This window comes from Anser brachyrhynchus (assembly GCF_964034855.1).
Source record: "Anser brachyrhynchus genome assembly, chromosome: 1".
Taxonomy (NCBI): Eukaryota; Metazoa; Chordata; class Aves; order Anseriformes; family Anatidae; genus Anser; species Anser brachyrhynchus.
In genome coordinates, this window is record NC_137694.1 from 129,234,890 (window position 1) to 129,256,088 (window position 21,199).

At 40.2% G+C, this 21,199-nt stretch overlaps 1 protein-coding gene and 1 long non-coding RNA gene across 7 annotated transcripts in view; both read left to right on the forward strand.

Annotated features, from left to right (window-relative positions):
• The window catches only part of SH3KBP1 (SH3 domain containing kinase binding protein 1), a 225,213-nt gene that overhangs the window by 28,603 nt on the left and 175,411 nt on the right, over nt 1-21,199 (forward strand). The window contains exon 1 of one of the 6 annotated variants that reach the window (XM_080576414.1): nt 8-4,307. The exons of the other annotated variants lie outside the window; for them this stretch is intronic. The gene's annotated coding sequence lies outside the window, so the exon portion shown is untranslated. Of the gene's footprint in view, nt 1-7; nt 4,308-21,199 lie in introns of those variants that run through there. 6 annotated transcript variants of the gene reach the window in all.
• LOC308187962 lies at nt 8,021-19,466 on the forward strand. The gene is made up of 2 exons (XR_013945032.1): nt 8,021-17,529; nt 18,293-19,466. It is a non-coding gene; the product is annotated as an uncharacterized lncRNA (long non-coding RNA).

Genomic DNA, 21,199 nt, shown 5'->3' on the forward strand with positions numbered 1-21,199 from the left:
CTTTCTCTGCCGATTAGTCTGCAGCTATAGTCAGCTGGAAGATTTTGTGAGAGAAGTTTGTATAAATATGAGAAAATTCTTTGTCTTTTAAGATTGAATTTCCCACTGTCAGCCTTTGTAGATGCCTGTTTTTGTTAGAGATACTGATGCTGAATTTATCATAAGAAGTGTACGAAATGTGTATCTGGTCATCATCTTTTTCTGTTTTCTTTCCATTTTTGAGTAGAGAAATATAGGTATGAATGAGTGAAGAGTTCTGTACTGTTGCTGGTTACCTGCTTTACTTTTTAATTACACAGTTGAAAAAGAGGAGGAGGAAGCAGGTGTGATTGCAGTTTTATTTATATGATGTAAAGTTAGCTTTCTGTATCTTTCTAGCTTGAAAACTTCAACATGAAACCCAAAATCTATACTTCTATAACCAGAAAACTAAGTAAATATGAATGATGTTTATTAGATCTTTTTTTCTTGTATTTCTTTAAGAAATGACATTAGGAGACAGATGTGGGTCTGTTGTTGTCGTTGGTTTTCCTGGTCTTGTTTTAACAAATTCCGTGTGTAAGCTTGCACTGCAGTGTAAAGCTGTAAGTACAACAGCAGCTGAGACAGATTTTGCTGATAGCAGGTGAAGATGTAGAAAGCAGGAAGCTGTGGTGCAGAGCCATCCTTGCCTGTTTTAATTTACAAAGCCAATTGTGTCGGATTAGATAGTGTTAAAATGGTAAACTGAACAGCTGCATATGACGACCTTTAATCTTGCCTGTGCTCTGGGGGACCTGCAAATATTGCTGGCACAATTGGGGCGGCGGTGCAGTGCAATTCATTTTCAAATTAGCAAGAAGTGTATTGTTTTTGAAATTGCAGTGCCTAGTCAGTGTCTTAGAATCGATGTGCTGTACTGTTTGTGCAGGGGCTTTGTGCAACTCCGCGGCTGCTCCAGGTCAGAACGGCAACCTGGCTTTGTTGGTTGTACAAGCACGATATCGTTAGTGCAAATCAGCTGTAGAATGTCAGGGATGTTGTTCGTGCTGAATCATAGATACACAGTGGAGATCCTTATCTGTTGCTCGCTAGTCATTAAATTTTCTTCTCTTCATCTTTTGTTTTTAATTTTTAACCTTTACAACCAGCCAGAGGTTCCAGGGGATCATGAGTGAAGCACAGGGGGATTCCTTGCAGATACCTCCCTTTTATTTTACCTTCTCTGCCTCCACGCATCCCATTTGTGGAGAAGATACTGCCAATCCCTGTTAGTGCTTTCCTAAAACCTTTCTAAGAGCTTCCTTAAGACTTGTCCTGTGTGCATGCAGGAGCCCTTTATGTCTGTAGTTTGTCTCTCTGGCTGTTGCTTGGTGCCCATAAGGTCAGAGAACCATCCTATTCTCATTCATTCCCTCCTGCTTGGCCACTGCACTCTCTGGTACCACTGTTCGTGCCTTTCCTCCGGGGCTTGTATGTTCTTATCATCTTCACTGCCCTCCTGAGTACTCTGAATGCTATCGATTAAGTAACATCTTGCTCAGCTTTGCCAAAGTAACCACTTCTGAAAGTTGTGGCAGCTGCTGAAGCATTGAGATTATATGTAGACCAGGGCAGACAGTATTATGTCTGTCTGTACCTGAAAAGATACTTGCTTTATGGACCAGTGAATTCCTACAGGTGTTTTTTTTTCTTTTTTTTTTCTTCTGTTTTTTTTAATATACTTGGCAGAAATTGGCAATTCAGTCACTGGGGTGTGGGTTTTTTGTTTGTGTTTTTTTTTTTTTTTTGAAATCTTACTAGAATGCTGTCTTTGTCCTTAGGAAACGTTTTAGATTGTGTTGTCCCAGCTGTTCTGCTCTCTTGCGAGTGAGAGCCAGGAGTCCTGGTTTCTTATTCCAAATTCTGGTTATGACCATTAAGCCACTGAGACCGTTGTTATCCTCATGGTGAAATACAGGAGAATAGAACTGGTGAAAGAAACTTTCCGATAGGCTCCATCGTGTGAAAACGTTGTACCTTTGAGCCTTTGTTTCTGTCAACAGCAATGAAGACGTCGTGGAGAGAAGCATAGCATCACAGATGCGTAATTTATTATTGCTGCGGTTACTAATTTTGCAGTGGTGAAAGCAAAACTAGTAAAACGAAATCTTTCTCCCTCTTCTAGCCTCCCCCTTGCCCCCACCCCTCGAAAGACACAGATCCACCAAGGTGGTCTTGTTCCAAGGTGAAACAGTTGAGGACTGACTTGGCAGCGCTCAGTTCTTCAAAGGGAATTCAACGGCAGCGAAAATGCCTCTGGGCCATGCTGGGTGCTGAGGGCATGATAGAAATAACGCCACACCTCAACCTGTTCGTCTGGCTTCAGAGGAGGTGGGGATGCTCCCAGTGAGGCAGCTGCCCTAGGTGCTTGGTCTGGACGTGGTGTGAGGCTCCCAGGTAGCCACAGAGGCTCCTTCCCATTCCCCCTCGCAGGGAACTGGTGGTACTCCCAGCTGGGTGGGGAGGCAGCCGTGCTAATCGCAGAGTTTTTTTTTCACAGTCAGCAGCAGAATGGATCCCGTATGTTTCTCGTGGGGGCAGGTGTGGTGTTGGCTGTCCCACGGTGATCAGTTGGTTGGACGTGCTTTGATGCCAGGCTTTGAGGCGGGGAGAAATAGGAGGGGGAACGGAGAGGAAGGAAGGGTCGCTGTTTGAGGCTGTCAGCAGTTGCAGGCTTTGTGGGAGGCAGCTTGAAGATTTTATGCAAAAGGAAGAGCATGTTAAATGTGTGCAGCAGTCGTGCAGTGGACACATGGTAACGTGAAGTTTCAGTGCTAATGCTTTTACTAGCTTTCAGTGACCAGTACATTATTTTGCATTAATTATTAGCAGAAAATTGACCTTCTGAAAAGGCTGTGGCTTAATTTTATTGAATATTGAGAGGACTGGTGAAAAATTAAGAATTTGAAAACAAAATGTATTGCTTTTCATTCTTTTCAGCGGCATTTCTTTAGTCTGTGTTGTAATCGCTGATGTTTAAAAAAAAATATAAAAAGAAATATCCTTATTTAAATACACGTCATACTGATTCAATGGTAGGATAATTCAGTGTAGGTAGTATAAATTGATATATTAAGCAAACTCAATTATTCCCTTATTTTTCTCAGGTTTGTGTTGTGTATCCTTAAGAAAACCTCAGTAGAGTATTTCTGTTTAAAATATGCTATTGATTAAATTGTAAATTAAAAAACATAATTTCATACTAAAAAGGAAACCAAACACTTCTTTTTTTCCCCTTGCTCCCCTTTCTGATGCTCCAAGCCATGAGTAGGAGGAGAACCTAAATCAGAGCTTGAAACAAGGACAAAAACCTGCTTTTTCATAAAGACTTACAGAATTGGCAGGATTATAGTGTTGATGGCATTTCTCCAACCTAGTCCGAAAAGGTTGGGAGGCAAAGACGAGGTGTCCTGACCTTCCACTTTCTCTTCAAGCCAGTGTTGTTTTTCTGGCAACTTCCCAAGCTCCAGGTGTTTTTATTTTCTCTGTAGCATGTTTATGTGTGGGTGGATATGTTAGTAATCTATATATTTTGGGCTGATTCATTTTTACATTTGTTTTGGCAATTGTTCTTGCTGATAAAACAGGCTGTTAAAAGAAACTCTTTGTAGGTAAAACCAGTGGAGATGCCTAGCAGCATTTGCATACAAGTGTCATTAGACATCCTTCCACAGTTTTGGACTTACAGAGAGTACATCTGTCTCTCTGATTTTTCCCAACAGGACCAAAGAACTCTGTTAGAGTTCTCAGAGTTAACAGAAAACACAAGCTCCTAGAAACTGAATTGAAGTTCAGTCCCACTGCTGTTTGAAGCTAGCATGAGAATACTTGCTGATGCTTCCACATTTTCTTGCAATTCAAATACATAGAGCCCTGAGATGGATTGACTCAACTTTAGGAAACGTTATCTGATTTTGACGTTTTTAATGTTTGTTTGCATAAGAGAAACAATATTCTGGATGCCTGTGGTGTGACTACAGCATTTTGTAATCTTAATTAGGAGGAGTTGTGCATGCACTGAAGCTCACTCTGACAAATGTTCCGTTTACACCATCAGAACCATGCCAGCCTGCCTCCTGACTGCATCTACCAATTGTCTTTCACTTTGTATTACTTAAACATTAAGTAATATTCACAACACGTAAGAATGAAGATGAGAGCAAGAGGGACATGTAGGAAAAAGAAAGTTATCTAGGATTGTAAAACTAACTGCTTTTGTAAAGGTTTGGTGATACTGTTTGCTTCTGAATGTGCCTCTTCTGATCAAGAACTGTAATTTCTGAACAGTAAGTGTGTGTGATTGGAGGGAGGGTTGTTTAGTGGTGTTAGTGGTGCTGTTTTTTAAATTATTTTAATTGTATGTACAGAAGTGCTGAACCTTCCTAGCGTCTTTTGGAAGGCACCTAGGAAGCTGATGCTGGAGGCCAGGTCCTTAAAGGGTCCCCCATCTCCTGCCATCACCCAGTTATTTAATCTTTACTAAAATTTCACTGGAACTAGTGCTGAAATTATTATGCGAGAGAGTATATTAGAGCTGTTTAGGTTTATGGTCAGCAAATGCTGTTCTCTTTAGAGCTGGAAAGGGTGAGTATATGTGAGTATCTTTGTCTTCATTTTTTTTGGCTCTGTTACAGCTGTATGAAATGTATTATTGTTTTATATATAGACAGTGTAGTCATTCAGTTACCCTTGGAAAAGACAAAGGTGCAAGTAAACTACCATCATGTAACACGATGAGTTATTTTCCTTGGCTTCAGACTGCCTGTTCAGTGATGGATACTTAATGTCAGAAAGGTGGCGAGGAAAGGAAGGGAAGAACCAAGTGAAGCATACATTTTTAAACATGCATGCCTTGCACCCAGGGAGAAGGAGCAAGGCAGGGCTGCCATTTTTACAGAAGATGGTAATGATGTATGCCTTTGTTGTTTTTTGGTGGTGGTGATGTTTGTTGTGTTGGTGGTATTTGCTTGTTTGTTTTGCCTGAGAATATTCAGAGACATAAATGCATCACAAGTCATTTTAGACTGTGCAAGTATCAAGTGTATGCATGCGCTGCTTAGAAAAACTTTGATTTCTCTGTTGCTTTCTGCACTGGGACCCACTGCACCCTTTGAAAGATTAACTCAGTACTCCAGTCCTTCAAGACAGCTTGCGTTTTCCTGTCCAGAGGCTATCGGCAATTATTATCAAAAACCCTGATTAAAAACACCCTGCCAGCAGAAAACTTCTCCAGAACAGAGACGTCTTTGATAATCATCATGATTCGTTATAGTTACAGGTTATTGCCATTATTTTGGCCAGTCCTTTTGGGACCTGTGTTCATCAGCTTTTTGGCTGATAGAAGTTTGTTGTTGTTGTTTTGGATGCTCGCCCTGGGGTTCTTTACCATGCTGGCTCCAGGACCCTGCCAGCATGCGAGCAGGCTGCCGTCTTCCCGCATGTTTCTTACATGGTCTGCATTTATATGGCCGTGGCACTTCAGAGACATGGCTCTTACAGTACCACTACCTGTTGCTAAATCACTGGCCCACTTGAGTGCCTCATATCTATGGTGAGTTAGAAGAAGATAGTATGCAACTCTTAGTCTCTTCTTTATCGCTCTTTAACGTCATGTGTCTCAATTTTATGTTATTATTGAGCATGAAGACAAAATTTAACCTATTCCTTATCTAAAAGTCCTTCTAAAAAGAGCTGAGTTATTTGCTTTCCCGGGTTGCATTAAAGAAATGTAGGTGAAAAATCATTAGCACACAGAACTACCATGTTACCTATCTTGAATTAAAAATATATAAATCCAAAAACCCATCAAAAACCAAAATATACATCTCAATGAAGCTTTCAACAATTTTTTAGCGCTTCACTTTGGTTTTAGAGAGGTTTACTTCTGTAGCTGAAAACTTTCTGTACAGTTAGTTTCATGGAAAAAAGTACTGACAAGTGTAACCACCTGAAATGTACTGTTGCATGCATACAAAAGGGCATATGCTTTGTTCTCCTTTATTCCCACACCACTTCATGTTGCGACCTTCGGTTGATTCTTATTGCTCCGTGGTGCGCTTTTATATATTTGCCTTTCTTTGATTCTGTGGAACCTGCACTTTCAAATTGAAAGTGACTGAAAGTCTATGGTCGTGTTGATCAGTTCTCATGAATAGATTGTCACAAATAATGATGATAAGTCAAAAGCAAAAACTGGTTTGCTGCTGACATTTTCTAAATGTATAAAATGATTAAACTGAAGTCCTGGCAGGAGCGAAGATTTACGTTAGCCTGCTGTGAGGCATCACCTGAATTTTTCCCTGAAGAAAGACTGTGCTTGGAGACCTCCTGAACTGAATGTCTAAGGGCAGATCCTTTAAAAACTATCGTACGGAAACAACTTCCCCATACAAGTAGTTTGCTGAAGTTAATGGAATGACTAAGAGGATACAACTGCTTACATGCACTAGTTCTCGAGGGACTGAACATTGCATTTCATAGTCCTTAATCGCTCTGCTGCTGTGTGTAGAAAACCTCCCAGTTTCTGTACCATCAGGCCATAGGTTTTTGGTGGGTCACTTGAACTTCCACAGCCTTCCAAACAGTGTGAAAATTTTTAGAGAGTCTAGATGTACTGCCCAACCAGTGTCAGAGGAGAATTTTGGGTAAGGGAGGGGAATGTCTCATTAAACCATTGAACATAACCCTTCTCAAAATGTTTTCAGCAATACATGCATGTGCCTATAGTAGACATACACAGTGTATGTATGTTTGTGGTATGCAGAAATAGACACCTGATCTAAAACTAAAAAATGGAAGTTAAGGTACTTAAATGATTTTTAAACAGGGTTTTGTTTTACAAATCAGAAATAAAGAAAGGAAATATATTGTGATCTCATTCATTAATTCAACCTTTTTTTTCCTCCACTGAGCAATTGAATAATGTTGATCTTTTGCATCAGAAACAAAGTTTTTACAAGGAAGTAGATTGTATGCTGGTGGCCCACCTGAACCTTGGGGACAGTTGCAGTGACACCCTATAATATTGATCCCCATTTTTTTCTGCTGGGATTTTTATATTTTCATTGTTTCATTAGTGAGCATTCAGATGTTTATAAAAGCATAATTTTTGTTTGGTCTCTTTAAACTGAGTGTACTCTACTCCTGTTTAGTTTCTAACAGTTTGCATGTTTCCATTAGATGCTACCCTTCTCTTCCCACTCCCCCACACAGCAGCTTCTGTGTAGGTTTTATTTGCTCATGAAACTGAGCATCCAAGTTATAGGGTTGAAGAACTCTTTCAGAGCTTCCTTACTCGTGCCTGGAGTTGCTTGTAATATGTTGGTAACCTGTTTCTTCAGTTTCTGTACCACTGCTGTCAAATTGCAGCTCCATGATGCTGAGCACAGTAAGGAATTAGAGAAAATATTTATTATAGCTTCATTAGAGAGTGTTTTTTTTTAATTATTATTTATTTAAAGACTGGTTATCTCGGTGAAGGATTTCTTGGTCATGCCTTTGAGCTTGTCTTTACTAAAATGAGCTGCTCAGCTACCACTGAAAAATGTATGTGGAGGCACAGACGGGGAGATGGGATTTGAGTTTTAACAGCTATCACCTTCAGCTTTTACTAATGAATACTAACAAATGTATTTGTTTCCTAGTGATGTTTTCCGACATTCATAAAGTGAAAACAAGATTTTCAGGGAGAGGCTAAATTACTATCTCCTACTAGATTGTGTTGTTGGCAGAATCGACGAGGTTCTCAGGCTCCGTATCCCCTCATCAGATCTGGCAAAGCAGCAAAATTAAAGATAAATGCTGTTACAAGCGATTATTTTTAGTTAAGGCTAATTAATATTAGCTGGTTAGACTGCTTGAGAGAAGAGGGAAGTTCACATCATCGGAGCATGATACGTATTAGCAGGAGGAGATCTGAACCCGAAACAGCATTATCACTGCTGTGCTGCCATTAGACTGATAGCATCGTGTTACTGAACTTCACTTCAAAGTGGTAAGTTTTTGCATCCCTGATACTCTCTCAGGGAAATGCTTATAAATATGTCTTGTAAAAGGCGTCACAAACGATGATTTTGTGAAAATGAAGAGTGATTCATGACAAGTGCTTTTCTAGGTGTACAGAAATACACCAGCATAATAGTAATTGTCCAGTAAAGACAGGCAAACAGACTTGATTTTCGTGATGTTATCAGTGGCCGCTTACAATATTTCTTCTTCTGCGCTGCCTGTGTGTGCCTTTCATGAGAACATGAGTGGTGTAAACATCATCTGCTGCAAAAATACATGGCAGAAGAAAACACAAAAGCATTCTTTGTGAATGTTATGGATGAGGAGATGCATTTGCAATAGGTTCTTGTGTCTCATTTGCTCTGTCTATACTGTTGTTTTCTCATGGTAATAAGAGTCTTAGTAAAATGTATTGCCAGGGTGCTGCTGCTCTGAAGCAGCTTTGCCTCACTGTCATTTAGTAAAGCCACATACAGCAAGCAAACAGGCTGTACCAGTAAAAGCTCAATCAGTTAAACCAGTTCAGCTAGTTTAATTATGTCAGTGGTAGGGGCTTCTGCAGCTTCAGTTACAAACCGTGTGTGCCAGTCTCCCAGAGCCAGCTATGCTGGCGGAAGTCTGAAAGTGGGTACAGTTTTAGGAAATCCCCCGTTGTTTGTTTCTAACGTCTACGGCATGTTTTTGCAATACAGTGTCATCTTTTCTTCCTTTCTCCTTTTGAATCTTCTTTTCCTTCTCTCCAAGGGATTTATAGCCATACCTCTTAGCTAGCTGTAGGTGGGCTTGGCGATGTAGGCATTAGCCACCCGTCTCCTTACCTGATAGATTTTCTGGTCTCTTGGAAGACCGCAGAGAAGCTTAAGGTTTGAATTTTGTGAATGGGGAGAAAACAGAATAGTTTGCATCCAGATTTTATTTTCAAGTGAAAAGACTAGAAGTACTATCACAATGGTAGGTATGTAAGATGCTAGGACAATATCTTTTAGCGTCTATTTAACATCCAGTTAACTGTTGCTTTGTTATAAAGCACTAGCATAAACTTTCCTTTTGTATTCAACTGTTCACAGATGAGACACCTGGAAAGCAGTGATTGAACATTTTTTTAAGGTTTTTAAGTGAAACAAATACCTCCTGTGTATCTGGAAAAGCTTCTTTAGAATTAACCCGTAGTAAGCTAGCTCCACAGTACAGACCATTACAGGAAATGTAGCTGGGGCACCCAACGACATTGCTTAAAATGTTAATGAAGCATTTCCGTGCACTGCAGAACTGTAGCTATGCTAGCACAAAACTGAAGTTGTGTTCAGTGGTGTGTTGCTTTGCAGCTCCGCTCTGCTGTGTGTATTGATGTGCAGAGACAAAAGCTGTGCAGCTTGTATTGCGTTAGGTTGATCTCATGCGAGATGGGAAGGATGAAGGTGTGACTAAGCAAAGTTAAGGGAGCACAGATTATATCACGAAAGTAACAGAGTAAATAGGAAAAGACGTGGTACAAACTGGGCACAGAACAGACCATGTATATTCAGGTATCTCTGGCAACAATGGGGAAAAAAACAGTGGTTCAATATTTGCTGAATAAATGGTGGATTATATTGGAGTCTTCTCCATATTGAATCCTCGGAGAATCTGGGGAACGCCAGCCTCAAGAGCGACCTCCTGGAAGCCATTTCCAAACATACAAAGAAGATGAAGGCAATTGTCATCTTGTAGTTATGAAGTGGAAATCATGTCTGATACCCTGGATACTTTCTACGCTAGGGTCACTGACTTGGTGGGCGAGGGGATAGAAGTGGGCATTATCTACGTTGGCTTTAGCAAGGCGTTTGACTGTCTCATATTGCGTTCCTTGACAAAGTGATGAAATGCAGACTAGGTAAATGGTCAGTGAGGTGGATTAAAACCTGACTCAACCCAGGGGTTCAAAGGGTTGTGGTCAGCAGCATGAGGTCCTGCTGAAGGCTGATCCCTGGCAGTGGTGGTTACTGGTGCCAGTACTGATCACCATCTCGCTAATGACCTGTGTGGTAGGACAGAGTGCTCTCAGCAAGTCTGCAGGTGATAGAGGCCTGGGAGGAGCATTTGGTGGACAGCTGGCTGTGCTGCCTTTCAGAGGGACCTCAGGAGACTGGACAGAAGGTCTGAGGATCCTCCTGAACAAAGGGTAGTGTGAAGTCCCACACCTGAGAGAAATGTCCCCATGGACCAGTATGGGCTGGGGCTGCCTGGCCAGAAAGCAGCCTTGGTGAGTAGGACCCGGTGGGCACCAAGGAGAACACATGTCAGCAACGTGTCCTTGTGGCAAAGAAGGCTGAGAGCTTCCTGAGCTGCACCAGGTGGAGCGTTGCCAGTAGGTGACCCAGCTCTAGGACTTCTTTCTGGTGAGAAAACCTGGTGTGCTATGCCTGGTTCTGGGTTCTCCCATACGATAGAGACATGGATATCCTGAAGTGAGTCCAGCAGAGGGCCGTGAGGATGAGTGGGGGACTGGAGTGTCTGGCATAGTAAAGTCTGAGGGAGGTGGGACTGTTTAGCCTGGAGAGGAGAAGGCTGAGGGAGATCTTCTGAATGTGTCCGAATACCTGGCGTGGTGGAGTAAAGAAGAGGAGCCCAACTTCTCTTGGTGGTACATAGTGAAAAGACGAGAGGTAATGGGCGTAAATTGAAATTCAACAGCATCCATTTGAATGTTAAAAAAAAAATAAAAATGTTTTCACGTGAAGCTGATCAAACACTGTAGCCGGTGGCCGGGAGACATTCAGGAGCCTCTTTCTTGGAGATGATTAAAACCCAACTGGGCAGAGCCTTGAGCATCCTGCTGTAATTGACCAAGCTCCAAATCCAGAAGGTTGGACTAGATCATCTCCAGAGGTTCCCTCCTGCCTCAATCATTCTGTGAATCTGCAAAAACAGTTCTATTGCAGTAGTTTGGCTCTGTAGAGATAATTTAAGTATGGAGTAGTAGACAGAGTGCTAGCTGAAGTGTGGAGGATAAGGCTCTGGGCCCACCTGGAGTCTGTATCTTGTGAACAAGGGATGCCTTTTCTGTATAATCAAGTGAAGTGCTGGTTTTAGTTTCCCCTTCTAATTATAACTACATATTTTTTTTCTTTCAATGAGCAGCATTTTTCACACTCCAATTAAAAATATGATGCCTTTCCCACTGCTTACACACACATGCACTTATGCCAAGAATAAAGAAGGGAGGTTTAGCAACATTATGAAATTGTGATTCTAGAAGCATATGAATAGGCTGAATGGACTCCAATGCCTGTGGTTGCTTTTCTTTTATTATTATGACTTTTTCATCCTAGCTTTCTGGGGACTATGCTTTTGTGCATATACCTTGCTCTCTGTCCTTCTTTCTTCCCATATGTTGCAACCTTTGAAGTGACCTTTAACTGTGAAAAGGTGGCGTGTTAACTTACTGCAAGCCAAAAGTAACCCATTGTGAAAGCAGGCAGCTACACAGAGAGGAGTTATCTGCATTGTATGAAAGACAGCAAGATGAGTTCTTGAATACAAAGCCTGGTCTGATCTAAAAGAATCAACAGAGGAGAGTGCTTGGAAGGAGCAGCTGGAAAAGCTTGTATACAAGAACGTATATGTATCAGAACATAAATCAACTATGAGAGAAGTGCTATTCTAAGTAGCTTCAAATTACAAGAAAAAAATGGTCTGCTAAACATGTTTCTGTGTTTGTATGTATGTGTATGTATTGAATTTCTTATCTTACTTTCTTGCTTTCTCATTCATGAGTTTGGAAAACATCTCTTTGGTCACAGTTCCATTCCTTTTAATCTTGCAGACACCATATCATAAACTTATCAAGCTTCATCTTTAAAATAGTCATTTTGCTGTTGCTGTGCCCAGCAAATGCTGCTTGAGAATTTCTTTAATCTGTTGGTTAGAAATATTCCTTTACACTTTAGCCTAAATTTATTAGTGACTGCTTATTATCTCTTGCTCTGTGCAAGTGCTCTCCTTGGAGTTAGGATGTCTTTTCTTTCTTTCCCATTGGTGTTTCATCAGTCCTGTTTGTTCTTAAACAGCCATTTAAGATACTCTTTTTGCTTGAGATACTGATGTAAGGTAGGCGCTCATTCTTTTGAGAATACTGGCAGCACTTCTCTGCATTTTCTTCACAACACATGTTCATGTGCTGGGCAGACGTGGCATGGTAAAGAATGATATACAATATTCCAGATTAAGTCTTGCTCTTGTATTGCGTGTTGACTTTGACTCATCTGCTATTCATCTAACCATCTCCCCTTATTTTCTGCAACCTGTAATTCAGTTTGTGGTCCTATACTTATCAAGTGGACTCAAAATTATATGAGAAGCAAAATCTGCAAGTTGTTTTGAAACACAGACAGTAATTTTTAATAGCTTTTTTTCTTAACTATTGTTAACTGATACAATGTTCTCTGAAACTTGTCCCATTATAAGATTAATTTTTAAAGCTCTACGTTCATGATTATTTGTATTTGTCCATATCATCAAGATTGCTCTTGTCTCATTAGCTACTATATGTATATTTTGGTCTTCTCTCCAATGTTGCTTTTCACTGGCACTGTGTGCGTGTTTGTGGACCGGATCTGTTAGCCAGTGAACCATCTGCATGCTGTATGGTAAGCAGGATGCAGGCTGGAATGAGTTTTGTTGAAGGCATAGTACATGGAAGTGAGCACTAGGTGTTTCAGTTACCTGAAAGAGCCTCCATTTCATGGTTCCTGTAGAGCCATCTTTTCTGTACAAACCTCTTTCTGCTAATTATAACCTTTTCTTATGAGACCCTTCATTTCTGCAGTCAGAGAATTCCCCAACTGTAACAAGAGGAAAGAAGGATTTAATAATTTAGAGGAAAATGATTGAGTGAAAGGGGAAAGAAGAATGATTGTGGAAGATGAAAATTGCAATGTCTATGGGGCTTTGTGTGCTTTTGTGGCGTGATTAGAATAATTTGGCTGCCAAATGAATCACACTCTTCTTTTTGTCATTCATGGAGAGCTCTGCTAAGATAAAAACCTCTGTATGAAGAAGATCTTTTCAGATTGGAACATTTGAGCAGCCTGTTCTGTCTTGAAGTAATGTTTATTTTCAGCAGCCATATTCTGAATATGTTTTACCATTGTGAGGGAAGCATAGAAAACAAAAAATCTTGCAGTAGAATTTTGTCCCTGAGGATGCCTGGCAGAGGCATGGCCAAAACTGACTCTGATCTAGATCACACTTGGAAATGGAATATTTGCCTCTCCAATTTGCAAACCTAGGACAAACTTGCAAGGAACTGGTATTAGACTGTTGTTAGACTTAAGTCAGGATAGAGGAATAGTGAAATAATGGCAGTGCTGTTCAGAAAAAATACTGTGATGACTACAACATGCTTGCTGTTCTGAAGAGTCAAAACTGATGACCACTGTTAAAATAGAAAGAAAGAAAAAAAAAAGAAAAGAAAGGGACAGAAAAGAACAGCATACGGTATTAAGGTTTCTGTTGAATTACTAACAAAGGCTGAATTTGAGAAGGGTGATTGAAAGAGATTGGGGAGCGAAGACGTGGATTAGGGTTAAAAGATTGGGGAAGGGCATCATAGCCCAGGATAATATGATTAAAAATGTCAGTGATGTTAAAAACAAAAATCAAACAAACACCAGACCAAATAAATGAACAAACAAACAAAAGACAAACAGCAAGATAAAAGTAGACTGGAGGAAGTGTAGAGTAATGTTCAAACCTGCTGTGCTCTCCTTTATTTTCTTTCTTTTCTGTTGTGTGTTTTTTCTTGCATCTTCTTCCTCAAATTATGACCCCTTTTTAATAAGCATGTCCTCGTGGCTTTCTCAGCAGATCATGAACATTGCCTGTAAGTGATCTGTCTCTACTCCAGCTATTTTACCAAGGGTTAGTAGGAAGGCAGAGTGGCAAGGTGAGCGAGAGTTCAGGGGGTGAAGAAGGAAGGAAGTTAAGAACCGGAGCACTGAGGTTAAGCAGAATGGCTCTGAGAGGATCCTGTGTCTATTTGTACAGAGAATAGCAACGTTTGACACAAGCAGTGGAGAGACCTTGAATTAAAAAATTGTATTCTCTGCCAGCATCTACTGGCAAAGAAAGACAGATGTGTTTGTAAGGTTTTGTCCTGTAGCCTTTTTAAATGTGCCACGGTGGCTTGATATTGATTTCCCCTAGTTAGCCTCCTCTGAAGCTGCAGTCAACGGCCTAATCAAAATCGGTTTGTCTGACTTTGTTTCTCAGATTGGCTTTCAGGGTTTCACTTGGCAAATACTCCCAACTTCTCACAGCAGTAAATTTGTATAGCGGTGTTTTATGGAATCTTTTATTATTAGTGTTTTGTAGTATTAGCTTCATGGACTTGATCCAAAGCTCATGATGTCAATTGAATGGTTCCCTTTGGGTTGCACTGTGTATTGCCATTTATAAGATGTATTTTCTTCTGTTTTTGAAATTTTACTGTATAGGTCTGTGCATGTGTGTCTTTTATCCATCTCCAGGCCATACTCTGAATTTTCTTGAAATCTCTGAGCAGCAGCAGAGTTTGCATGCTGCAAACTGCATGGACCGACATTGTGACTTAAAATGGCATATCTATCAGGCCCGTTCATTTTCTTTATTGAAATCTCACTCTAGTGTTATTTATGTCAGCTTCCTGTAAGGATCAGAGGGGTCCTTACGGCTACAGTTTTGGACAGGCGTCTCTACAAATGGTTCCCTTGGAACCTGTTAGACACAGTTCTTGTTCAAGCTGATGAATCCCTGTACTGGAGCAACACAGCATGCCTTTGTTCCACAGGTAATTAATACATACTTTGGGCCTTAGGGCTCCAAGCTCTTCGTGCTAAGGGCTGAACACCTCTGTCAATGTAACCTTTTCTTTCTCCCGAATACCTACTTAATAACTAATTAATGACTGCAGTATTTGAAATTGTTTGTGCATTTATGTAACTTTGCTTCTAAAAAGTTTACTGATACATCTAATCCTTGCTTGCAGTGAAATAAGTCTAAACATTCAAGAAGAACAATCACTCAGAGCTTTTGCTAACTGCTTAATGCCTACCGTAGTAGCTTCAGCATTTAACTAGTCTGGCATACTGTTTGGTTACACTCAGTGTAAAACATGCTAAATAAAGCTTAATGTTCTGCAGTGCAACACTACCAGTGCAGACAGCAAACAGCAGCTTCATTCTTTATGAACAGCGTTTGCAAAAATTCAAGCATGATCTAAAGCAAGGAGAAAAAACATCTATTTGTCTTTTTTTTTTTTTGAGAATAGCATGCCAAAAGCAAAGCCAATTAAAGGCAATATGTTTCTGATTGGAGTTTCAGGGTTTGTTTTGTTCTGTTTTAAACTTGAAAGATTCAAATAACTTGTTCGTGTGAATATTATGTCCCTAAAATGAGCGCATAAGTAGTGTGATCAGAGGACCTACTCTATTAGCTTTATGAAGTTTGTGGGTGAGCTAGAGCTCTTTTGGTAAACGATAATTTATACTTATTGTGGAAATTAATTTATCCTTTAATGTGGAGTTGCAACAATTAGGATGGTCAGCAGCTAGGAAGAGACTGTTTTACCAAATTCTGCTGCAATTGAAAAAAAAAAAAAAAAAAGGTGTTGTCATCATTCTACTGTTTTCTTCATAACCTTGTAACAAGAAGAATTGAAGGAAATCTGACTGCTCTATTTTTTTTGGAAGATGCTGACAAAAGCAACAAGGGTAAGGTAAAAGCTGCAGCATTTTATTGCAGAAGCTGTTTGTACATGAGTTTTATAGGTATTCTGCTGAATGGAAGAGCTTATTGTCACCATAGTTTACTGTCACAAATGACCTAACCCAGAGGATTTCTACAGCTCAAAGAATGCAACATAGTGCAATAAAAGCTGGTAAATCTTGAGGTGATAAAGATTCATCACATGGGTGATGATGATCATCTTGGATGAGTGTCTCATTTTCTGTAGGAAAGCTTACAAAATATCTTCTGTCAAAAGCAAAGGTGTTTTTTGGTACTCCTTCATTTCTCATAAGGAAAAAATGAGCTTCAGCCTACTCAGATGGGATGACCAGCAGAGTCACAAAGGTGTGTAATTTTAATATGTTTATTCAAATATGATAGCCTGTCATCTCAAATACATTTGCTCCACAGTGTGTTTCTACTTTAAAAGATCTTTAGTTAAGTAATCAATTTTATTTTATTTCATTTTTAATAGGAAAGAGTTCATAAAATGATCTGCTTGCTTTTTTAAAACAGAATAAAAGTGGAATAGATGAATTGACATCACCAAAGCCTAAGGCACAAATTAAATTAGTTAGCTGTAGTGAAAGCCTTGGTAGTATTATGCAGTACGTACCTCAGGGAATATTTGTCTCAGTGGATTTATAATGTTTTATGCATCATGAATTTATCTTACCAATGTTAAAGAAACGAGAGGAAGTGTTAGGGGAACTTTTTTCATTAATTCCTAAAATGATGATAAATTTTTTAAACTTGTAATTGTGGCTTATCATCTCTGCACTCTTTTCTTTTTGCACTTTTTAGAAAGGGCTTTTGAATCTTTGCAGAGACATTAGGGACTCATTACATTTGTTAAAATCGTTTTCAGATACCAGAGCAGTTGTTGGTCTTCATAGAAAAGATCTGTGTACATATTAGCAGGTACATAGCATGGGTACAGAGCTTAAATCTGTTTTTTTTTTGTTTGTTTGTTACTTTTAACAATGAACCTGAGTTTTTCATTTCTGAAAAATGTTAGCTTTTATGAAATTTGTCTCCATTGCAGAATGGCAGCAGTTACCCTGTCATTAACTTCCACTTGCTGAGTCTGAATGTCTTTCAGTCTTCTGAGGATGACTGGGAATTTGCTCCAAAAGCAGGTGTAGTGACCTCAACCACGGTAGAGTCCTGAGCACCTGGTAGGTGCAGGCTGTACTGAGTCTGTCCAGCTGTCTGGGAACTTGCCTGAGACCTTCACAGGGCTCCTTCTTGCACAGAGTTGCAGGTCACACCTGTGTCCTAAGGAAAATAACTACAAGTTGGGTTGGTGTAAAGGATACTTCTTAATGAGGACTAGGAAGCAGAGAAGCTCGGAGAAGCCTGTGGGTCTCATTGCACTAGTTAGAAGACGTCAACCAAGTAGAGTATTCTCTCTCTCTTGATTTGGTAGAATGAGGGGAAAAAAAGGCAAATATTTAGTATGCAGTATTGTGGATATTATTTTTTCCTTGTTTTTAAACTCTTGAAAACCAGCTGTGAAGAAAAGATCTTGAAATACATAGTTTTGGAAGCCTTATGCTACTTGAGTGGTTTGCATATTTGCCCTTGACTAATAGTTTAAGAAATGGCTTGAACACTGGAAGCCACCTGTTGCCTCTTTCTTTTTTTGAAGGAGGGTTGTCCAAAAGAAGTGGCAAATGTCTGCATGTCCTCTGCTACTCTTAAATCTACATTTAAAAGAATGTGCCAGAGAATATGACAAAATCTAAGCATAAGGTATGTTATTAACTACATTTACATAGATATAACTATTTCAGGATCTTGAACACCTCAAACAATTTTGTCACAATCTTTTCCCCTAGTCTGGCTGCTTTAATCTGCGATCAAGGAGCTCAAACAGTTGTTTGTTTCTCTGCCACTCTTTTTTGGACTCCTGAGTAGCAGCTGAAAAGTTGTCTGTTTCTTGTTTTTAAAATGACTGTTCTCTTGCTCATGTTCAAGCTGAAGCTGATCTTCAGAGATCTGGGAAGAGGCACAGATGAGTCATTCTTCTCCCTCTCTCTGCAGTGCTGCATAAAGTTACTTGGGGCTGATAGCTGAGCTCCTGAGACTAACAGGGAGCAATGGGAGGCAGCTGGAGAGGCTGTATTTCAGAACTGATTGGAGTACTTGTGTTTATCGTCAATAAACATGATTTAGGAAAAGTTGTATTTTTAATGCATTTGATGTTAATACCACATTTTTAGTATGCTGAGGGGCTAGGAAATAGCTGTTGGAGTCTAAGGCTCGAGGAAGATAGGATCTCTCTTTGGCCTGTGAAATCGTTAGAAAGCATATTCGACCCTGGGAAACTATTTGATAGGATGGCTGCAATCCTGATGCTTTGGATAGGAGCAAGCCTGTATTTCATCAAGCTTTGCAAATGTACATGATTACATCACTGTATGAATGGCTGATTGTTTTAAAAATAATTGTCAACAGCCTTGTGACTTCATCCTTTGGTGTGAAAGAAGCAAACATTTTTTTTGTTGTTATTCAGCGTTTTTCTCCAAATGAAGATCAAACATCAAAAACATTTCAATTTAGAGGTGAATAAAGAGATGCTAAAGATTCAGGCAAATGAAGAACACATGGAAGATAAAAGTAGAAATAAACTTGGTCTGGCCTGTTGGGTGGCTTTGAATGCCAATTCTGTCTAATGGCTGCTGTGATGGATGCAAGGGAGAAGAGGAAGGAGAAAGGTAATCTGCAGAAGTCTCAAGAAATCCTCAAAGAATTTGATACCTATAACTATTATTTAGCCATATTTGTGACAGCTGGTCTTTGGTTACAATTTACTGTCAGAAATGCCTTTGCGTGGTTTTATTACTTCACATACTAAGAGTAAGCATAACGATTTAAGCTGTATAAGCATCTTTGTAAAATGGTCACATGGGCTATCTATGGTTGGTATGAATGACTCTGCTTGGCTAGCCTCTTATAACCCCTGTAATTTACAGCTAATGAATGCAGTTCCTGCAAGAGGAGGGCATATTCTCCCTTGGATGTAGGGAAATAATACGTGTTTTAGATCTGTAGGATAGGGATGTATGTTACGGGCTGATTGGAGGGTCTGAGTCTGAAGGGTTCAGCATACAGTCCAAGGTAGGCTTGTGATCAGACTTGAATAAAATTGGTGCTGTGTTCAGTAGGATAGGAAGGAGAGCATAAACCTGGATTCGTAGGTGAACCTCCAGCTACAAGTGAAGGGTTGCCTTAAGTGAACAGCCCTTATTCCTCATTTCTGTGTTTTTACTGTAGTGTAGAAGCTTACATTTTCATAGCAAGCTTAGTAATAAAATGTTAAAAATAGTTTTATTTCATGACTTAAATTTTTAATGTGGTAAATTTGCTTCCTCAGGGTACTTCTTTATTGATTGAAATGTCCGCTGCTTTCTTTTACCTGTGTAAGATTTTGGCTGACTTAATAAAGAACTGGAACTGAAGGCTAGTGAATGTCTTTGTTTATGCAAGCCTGCTTTCCATTAAGCTATGTGGTTTAACGTGTTTTGTGCATCTTCTGTAATGGTAGGCCTCAGTAAATCTGAAATTGTGTTGGGTGACCTGTGATGTAGACACAGTGAAAGCAGCCATACTCTGTCAAGCCTCATGTTCTGTCTCCAAGACTGGGAGCCTGTACAAAAAAAAATTAATAAGTCTTTTTGCTTTCTTTTCTTCCTAATGAACTTTTGAGGTTTTAATTCCCTCCCTCCTGGAAGGGAAACCTTCCAGGAAGCTCTGACAGCATGTCTGGGTATTGTCACAAGAAATCCAACACTAGTATTTAGACGGGCCCTGCATGCCTGGGCCCTGTCAGCCTGGCAGCAGTAGCCATGCTGCCATTGTGGTGATGGACAGACAGGAGGGGTGCCCTGGACAGACAGGAGGGGTGCCCGAATCTCCCATCCCCTGCGGCATCACTTGGAGCTGTAACCCAGGCCTGGGGGCTTCTGGGGCCTACTTCAGGGTGGCCGTCGTGGGGCGGTGGTGAGCAGTGACGGCTGCACTTGACCTTTCAGCGTGCTGCTTTTGGATATGTCAGTTTCTAAAGCTTCCTCCAAAAGTTTGTAGAAACTCCCTGAGAGCGTTATCACTGCACTCGCAACCCGTGAGAGTTGCTTGTCTTTGCTTCTTCCTCTTCTCACTTCCTCCTCCTCCCTTTCTGCGTTAGAGAAACCGCTCCGTTGGGCAACTGTGTGCAACCCACTCGGAGTGGTTACCTGCGGTGAGCTTGTGCTCGGTGCGGGCTGCCTACCAGAGGTAAACGCCGAGCGGCTGGAAACAAACCCGTTGCGACAACACGAGAGCATGGCCCTGTATTTAGCACAGAAGAAACGGAACCTTTGAACGCTACTTCGTCTTGTATCGAGTAACCAGGCAAAGACACAACACCTTATTTCCCATAGGAATGCTACATATGTATATCTTAACAAGTAATTTACCCACTTGATACACGTTCACTTTTTTCTTAAAAAGCATTGCAGCAGTTAAGAGGGCATGGTGATGCAGACAGAGATAAATCTACAATCAGATTTGGAGCATTCAGCAGGTTGGCTTTTAAACTGAACCATGCTTTTGGAAAAGTGTGAATGCTTGTTATTTCATATTTTAACTTTATTTTTGTCACATTGTTCATTTCATTGATGTTGAGAGGTATGTCTTGCTAGTAAGGTTGAGTACAGACATTTCCTGTCATTTACCAGGGAAGGGGCCTTTTGGAATAGAAGAAGCTGTATTAAAACCTGGTCAAGGATACAAAGATGCAGCTGAGAAGTGCTTATTTGTCTGGAGAAACAAACAAACAAAAAAGTTGGGGAAAAAAGCCATCAACCCAGCTGTTGAGGATGGTTTTAGTCAGCCAATTACTTTAGTGTAGGAATGTTTTACAGCAAGTAGGGAAGGAGAGGCAGACAGTAGATGCCAAAGCACTCCTGTTGGGTTATAGGATCATGTGCTGCATTTTAAAGGGTTCTATCTCATTTGGAATGTATGGAGGGCTCAATTTACATAATCTGTTCACTATTCTTATACATTCACATACACTGTTATTACAGAGCTCACCTGGCTTTAGTGTGCTCATAAAATAGGTAGAAGCATCACGGTCACAGAGGATGTCTTCTGGGTGCACTTCGCCTTGTGTATTCTTCTACCCTCAGCCTTTGTGGAAGTAATATATTGGAAAGGCTTCTATATCAGTGAATTTTAATATTAACCTATGACTAAGATGCTTAGGTTCAGAGTAGGCTTTGTCAGCATGTCTGTAGAGACAAAAGAACAGCAAGAAGTTCTTTACGGACAAAAGAACTGGTTAGGATGATAAGTTTTCAAAATTCTCTTTGCAGGAGAAAGAAAGAAATTACCAGGTATAAACAAAAACAGATATGGGTGTGAGCAGAGCTGAAGTCCT